This window comes from Myotis daubentonii, chromosome 3 (assembly GCF_963259705.1).
Source record: "Myotis daubentonii chromosome 3, mMyoDau2.1, whole genome shotgun sequence".
Taxonomy (NCBI): Eukaryota; Metazoa; Chordata; class Mammalia; order Chiroptera; family Vespertilionidae; genus Myotis; species Myotis daubentonii.
Window position 1 is genome coordinate 53,962,714 of NC_081842.1, and position 6,541 is coordinate 53,969,254.

A 6,541-nucleotide genomic window follows, 5' to 3' on the forward strand; every position below is an offset into this window, starting at 1 on the left:
CCCCGCAAGAATAGTCAGTCTTTCTATGTCCCTGATTCTATTATGATCACCAGATTATTTATTCACTTGATTCTTAGATTCACTTGTTGATAGATGCATGTTTGTTGTTCATAATTTGTATCTTTACCTTTTTCTTCTTCTTCCTCTTCTTAAAGGATACCTTTCAGCATCAACACTAATAAAAGAGAAAAATGGTAATTGGCGTACGAGCTACCCTTTTCATTGGCTAATCAGGGCTATATGCAAATTAACTGCCAACTAAGATTGGCAGTTAACTGCCAACAAGATGGCGGTTAATTTGCATATGTAGGCACAATGCAGGGAGGCGAAAGGGAAAGCAGGAAGAAGCCCCCTGCCACTGACAGTGATCGGAAACCCAGGGGGGAGCTAAGAGCCTCTGCCCTGCCCCCCAGCCATGATCGGAGAATCAGGTGCCTTTCCGCGCTGGCCAGTGATAGCAGGAAGTAGGGGTGGAGCCAGCGATGGGAGCTGGGCACGGTCGAAGCTGGCAGTCCCAGGAGCTAGGGGTCCCTTGCCTAGGCCTAAAGCGAAGACCACGATCGTGGGGCCGCTGCAGCTGCGGGTCCCCGCTGCCCGGGCCGAACGCCTAGGCCTGAGGCGTCAGGCCTGGGCAAGGGGCCGATCCTGCGATTGGAGGGTGATGGGGGTCAACGCCTGAGGGCTCCCAGTATGTGAGAGGGGGCAGGCTGGGCTGAGGGACACTCCCCCCACACACACACACACCCAGTGCATGAATTTCGTGCACAGGGCCCCTAGTTTCATATAATACTGGTTTGGTGGTGATGAACTCCTTTAGCTTTTCCTTATCTGTGAAGCTCTTTATCTGACCTTCAGTTCTGAATGATAGCTTTGCTGGATAAAGTAATCTTGGTTGTAGGTTCTTGGTATTCATCACTTTGAATATTTCTTGCCATTCCCTTCTGGCCTGCAAAGTTTCTGTTGAGAATCAGCTGACAGTCGTATGGGTATTCCCTTGTAGGTAACTGAGTTTCTTTCTCTTGCTGCTTTTAAGATTCTCTCTTTGTTTTTTGCTCTTGGCATTTTAATTATGATGTGTCTTGGTGTGATCCTCTTTGGATTCCTTTTGTTTGGGGTTCTCTGCGCTTCCTGGACTTGTAAGTCTATTTCTTTCACCAGGTGGGGGAAGTTTTCTGTCATTATTTCTTCAAATAGGTTTTCAATATCTTGCTCTCTCTCATCTTCTGGCACCCCTATAATTCTGATGTTGGTATGCTTGAAGCTGTTCCAGAGGCTCCTTACACTATCTTCGTATTTTCGGATTCTTTTTTCATTTTGCTTTTCTGGTTGGATGTATTTTGCTTCTTCGCATTTCAAATCTTTGCCTTGATTCTTGTGCTCCTCTGGTCTGCTGTTGGGAGTCTGTATAGTATTCGTTATTTCAGTCAGTGTATGCTTAATTTCTAGTTGGTTCTTTATCATAACATCGAGGGTCTCATTAGATTTCTTGAGGATCTCACTACATTTATCGGCGGCTTCTAGACAGTTCTTAAGAGACCTTAAAAGTGTGGTTCTGAACTCAATATCCTCCATTGACAGTTTTGTCCTGTTTCTTCGTCTCCGCATTTTTTATGCTTTCTTGGTGCACCCCCTGGTGGTCTTTGTGCGCAGTCTTGTTGTAGTTAAGCCTAGATTGTTGTAGGCAATACCGGGGGTGATTTGACCTCCAGGCTAACTGGCTATGAGAGTCCGCTGTGTCTGCAGTGGGAGAGCTTCTGTGCTGGATCTCTAGGGTGGTGCTAATCTAGCGTTTGCCTGAGGCTATCTGGCAAATGGCCTTGCGCAGGGCTTGGGCAGGGCAGGTCCCCGGGGATCTACAGGGAGGGCGGAGCAAGCAGTTATGGCTGCTCTCAGTTCCGTCCCTAGGGGCTCTGCCTCACAGAGTCCCAGCAACCGCTGCAAACCTCAGAGAGAACGCTGCCTTCGAGTTCCGACCGAAGCCAGACAGTCCCGCTTCTCCCGTTTGAGTGTGGGTCCCTAGAGACTCGCCCGGATCTGGAGCTCAGAGTCTGAAACTCCCTCCCGATTGAAAACAACAACTGCGCCCTCCGCCGCCAGCCCGCTCTGCATGCACTCTGCACCTTAGTATTTCACTTCAGCACTGCGCCTCCTCTGAGTCTGGGTATGATATTCTCTTTCCTCCTAGTTGTAGAATTTCCACTCAGCCAGCCTTCCTGTGGTTCTGGATGATGTCCGTTCCATCTTTTAGTTGTTTTTTGAAGTGGTTGTTCGAGGCAGCAATCTCCAGCGTTAACCTATGCTGCCATCTTGGTTTCTCCACTCTTAAGATTATTAAAGGAATCAATTAAATCATCTATATGCTTGCTTTTTAAAAGCTATTTTTTATTTTTTAACTACAGCTTATGTACAATATTATATTAGTTTTCGGTGTACAACCCCATGATTAGACATTTCTATAACTTACACGGTGATCACCCCAATAAACCTAGTGTCCATCTGACACCATCTGTAGTTACTACAGTATTAGTGACTATATTCCCTAGCTATGCTTTACATCCCCAGGATTATTCTCTACCAATTGTACTTCTAAATCCCATCACCTTTTCACCGACCCCCCAACCTCCCTCCCACCTGGCAATCTTCCAAGTGTTCTCTGTAGCCCTGGCCGGGTGTCTCAGTTGGTTGGAGTGTCATCCAGTACACCAAATGGTTGTGGGTTCAGTTCCCAGTCAGGACACATACCTAGGTTATGGATTCAATCCCAGTTAGGGCTCATACCGGAGGCAACTGATCAATAGTTCTCTCTCACATTGATGTTTTGCTCTCTCTCACTCTCTCTCTCTTCCTCTCTCTAAAAATCAATTAAAACAGTGGTTCTCAACCTTCCTAATGCCGTGACCCTTTAATACAGTTCCTCATGTTGTGGTGACCCCCAACCATAAAAATATTTTCATTGCTACTTCATAACTGTAATTTTGCTACTGTTTGTTTTCATGTCTAATATGCCTCGTATAAGTATTGCTACCCCAGCATTTTTTGTTTATTTCCACTTTCATGAAATATCTTTTCCCATCCCTTTACCTTCAGTTGGTGTGTGCCTTTCTATCTGAAGTGAGTCTCTTGTAGCAGCCAGAGAGGCACAGGCAGATGGCCCAAAGGAGCCTCCCACCCCCACCCCATTCGCCAATTATAAATATGCATAGGTAGTTGATTTTTTCATCTGTTTCTTCTTGCTTCTTGCAGAGGTTGACGATTTTTTCCTCCATCCGGTTTATGCACTCTAGGACCCTTATTCTGAATTCTTTTTCTGTCATGTTGCATGCCTCTGTATTACTTAGCTGCTTTTCTGGAGAGTCCTCCTTCTCTTTCCTTTGGGGGTTTCTTTGTCTACCCATGTTTGATCTCACTGACATATCTAGACGTTGAGTCATTCAGTGGCTGCTCCCTGGGTGGCAGTGGCTCCTTGGGCTGTGGTTGCTCCTCGGGCGGTTGCGGTAGCAGCTGCTCCTCAGTTGGCAGCAGCTCCTCTGGTGGGTGCTGTTCACAGCTGTGGTGGCTCTTCTGGCTGGTGGGGGGAGGCTTCACGTACAGCTGCTGTTCCTCAGCAGAGGGTGTGGTGCTCAGGAGGCTGCTGTTGCTTGGATCTGCTGCGTTGATTTAAAGGCACAAAATACAACACAACAAGGCACCACGTACCAGGCACTAAACACAAATATATTCACGATATTAATAACCCCAAATAAAGGTGACCACCTGAATTAAGAGAATTGGGGATAAGGAAGAAAGAAGAGAAAAAGATAAAAGAGAAAAAAGAAAAGAAAAGTAAGGAAGGAAAAAAAAAAGGAGTGCAAAAATGAAATTGGGAAAAAGGAGGGGGAAAGAAAAGAGAAAAAAAAAAAGAGAGAGAGAGGGGAAAAAAAGAGCGAAAAGAGAGAATGAAGTAGAAGGGGGGAAGAGACTATGTATATGAGGAGAAAACTCCTATAGAACCGCCACTAATCCCAACAAATTCCAGCAACAGCTCCCTGGAGATGAATGCAAACTAGAAACAACCAATAATATCAAGAGAGGCGAGGGAAAACAGAAGCACAAAAATAACTGGGGGAGGCGGGGGGAGGGAGAGGAAAAACCAGCAGAAAAAAAAAAAGAAAAAGCAAAACAGCCTCACAACCAGTCCTAAAACACACACACACACACACACACAGACACACAAAAAAACAAACAACAACAACAACAATATACTCAACAATCAAGCAAACAGCAACAAAACAATATAAAGATAAAAGAAGAAAAAAAAATTTGGATAGTGAAGAAAGATAAGGGATATGTGTATAAGGATTTAGAGCAATGGATGCCAATTATAAATATGGAGGGAGCTTTGCTTAGCTTTAGGTCAGACAGGGTGGGCTCTGCCTGGGGACCTGCCCTGAGCCCAGGGAGCTATGGGCCTGGAGCCCCACCCGGCCTTCAGGTGAGTCACTCCTTCCTACTCTCAGAGCCACCAGTCAGCTCTGTTAATGATCTGAGATCTTCCTGTTTCTCAACCTCTTTCACAACGATGGCGGCCCAAGGCCAGCACCCTCCTGAGGGAGTGAGGGAACGGGAGCAAGGAACAGAGGTCAGGGTCACCTGGCACGGTGTGTCCTTTGAGTTTCTTGGGAAATGCTTCCTGGGGTTCAGCAGGAAAATTGTACTCCTGTAAAGTGAGAGACCTCTGCTTCTACAAAGCAAGTTCCTGCGATCACCAGTCTACTCTTCTCTGTGGCTCTGTCCTTAACTCTGATGCTGTCTTTCGAGCTCTCTCTGCCCAGCTTGTATGGGCCTTGACTCGGTGTCTCCCGCAGCAAGTGCAGCTGACTAGCGGGTGTACCCCAGCAGGCTCGGGCCCTCCGTGCTGTAGCACAGCCCCGGCTGCAGCTGCTGAGTCCCTGGAAACGGTCAGAGACAAAGCTAAAGGTAAACAGCACAGGCAGGCGGCACTGAAAAATTTAGGGAGAGTCATGTGAAACTGCCCATAATATGCTGGTTTTGACCTACACACACACACACATAAAAAAGCACCCTTATATGTTTCAAACACAAAAGCTGCCTTTGAGACCAAAATACATAGTCACAGAAGCAAATCCGTGGTGCCACCCAGTGGCCAGAGCAAGTAAGCAGAGCTTGTTTCATTAATCATGATGGCAACAAATAACAGCCCGATTTCCAACGGGTGCGGCCCAAGAATTTTTAAAACATGCAATACCTGACTATTTAGTCAGGGGCACGGACCTCTTTTCCCTTAGGTTGTCAAATTTAAAAATGGCAACAGACAAAACAATAGCTGTCTGGTGTGAATGAATCAAAATTATACCTTTTTTTTGTCAGATCAGAAAAAAATATTATGTATTTTTTGGTGTGCCACAGAATTTTAGCAAATTAGTTTATGTGCGTCATGAGGTGAAAACAATTGAAACTCTGACATTTTGGCATCTTTCATCTGACCATCCATATAAAATGTTCCCATTCAAACATTACCCAAAATCATGGTTAATGATTAAAACAACAACAAAAAAAGTCTGTCTTTATGTCTAGTGGCACTTTGAGTCTTTTATATCAGGATATTGCAGTATGGCCAGAGGATTTTATGGGACTGGAGGCAATTGGGATAGTCTCCCAATTGACCACAGCTAAATAAATAAATAAAGCATAAGCAACTGAAAATAAAAGTAGAAAGTCACTGCGTTGAGCATCTGCCCCCTGGTGGACAGTGTGTGTCATAGTGACCAGTCATTCCCACTCCATCTGCTGTTAGGGTCAATTTGCATATTACCCTTTTATTATATAGGAGTGCCTGGCCAGCCTGGGTGAGGGGCTGAGGGCCGTTTGCAGGCTGGCCACAGCCCCTTCAGGGTGGGGGGTCTTGCTGGGGTTTCTGGCCAGCCTGGGTGAGGGGCTGATGGCTGTTTTCAGACTGGCCAAGCCCTGCAGCGGGGACCCTCACCCCATGAAGGTGTGGCCATCCTGGGTGAGGGGCTGACGGCTGTTTGCAGGCTGGCCACAACCCCCCAGCCACCCAAGCTCCCAGTGGAGGCCGGCTGGAAGCAGGTATCTGGGATTTCTTTATCTTCTATAATTGAAACTTTGTTGCCTTGAGCGGAGGTCACAGCCAGCCAGGGCAGGCGGGAAGCTTGGCTTCCTCCATCGCCCAGGCAACCAAGTCTCCTGCTTGCTCCAGCTCCGTGGCTGGATGGTGGGTGTGGCTTGGGGCATAGCAGAGGTGCGGTCAATTTGCATGTTTCTCTTTTATTAGATTAGATAGATAGATAGCTAGATAGATAGATAGATAGATAGATATTTTTTTTAAAATATATTTTATTGATTTTTTACAGAGAGGAAGGGAGAGAGATAGAGAGTTAGAAACATCGATGAGAGAGAAACATCAATCAGCTGCCTCCTGCACATCTCCCACTGGGGATATGCCCGCAACCCAGGTACATGCCCTTGACCGGAATCGAACCTGGGACCTTTCAGTCCGCAGGCCGACGCTCTATCCACTGAG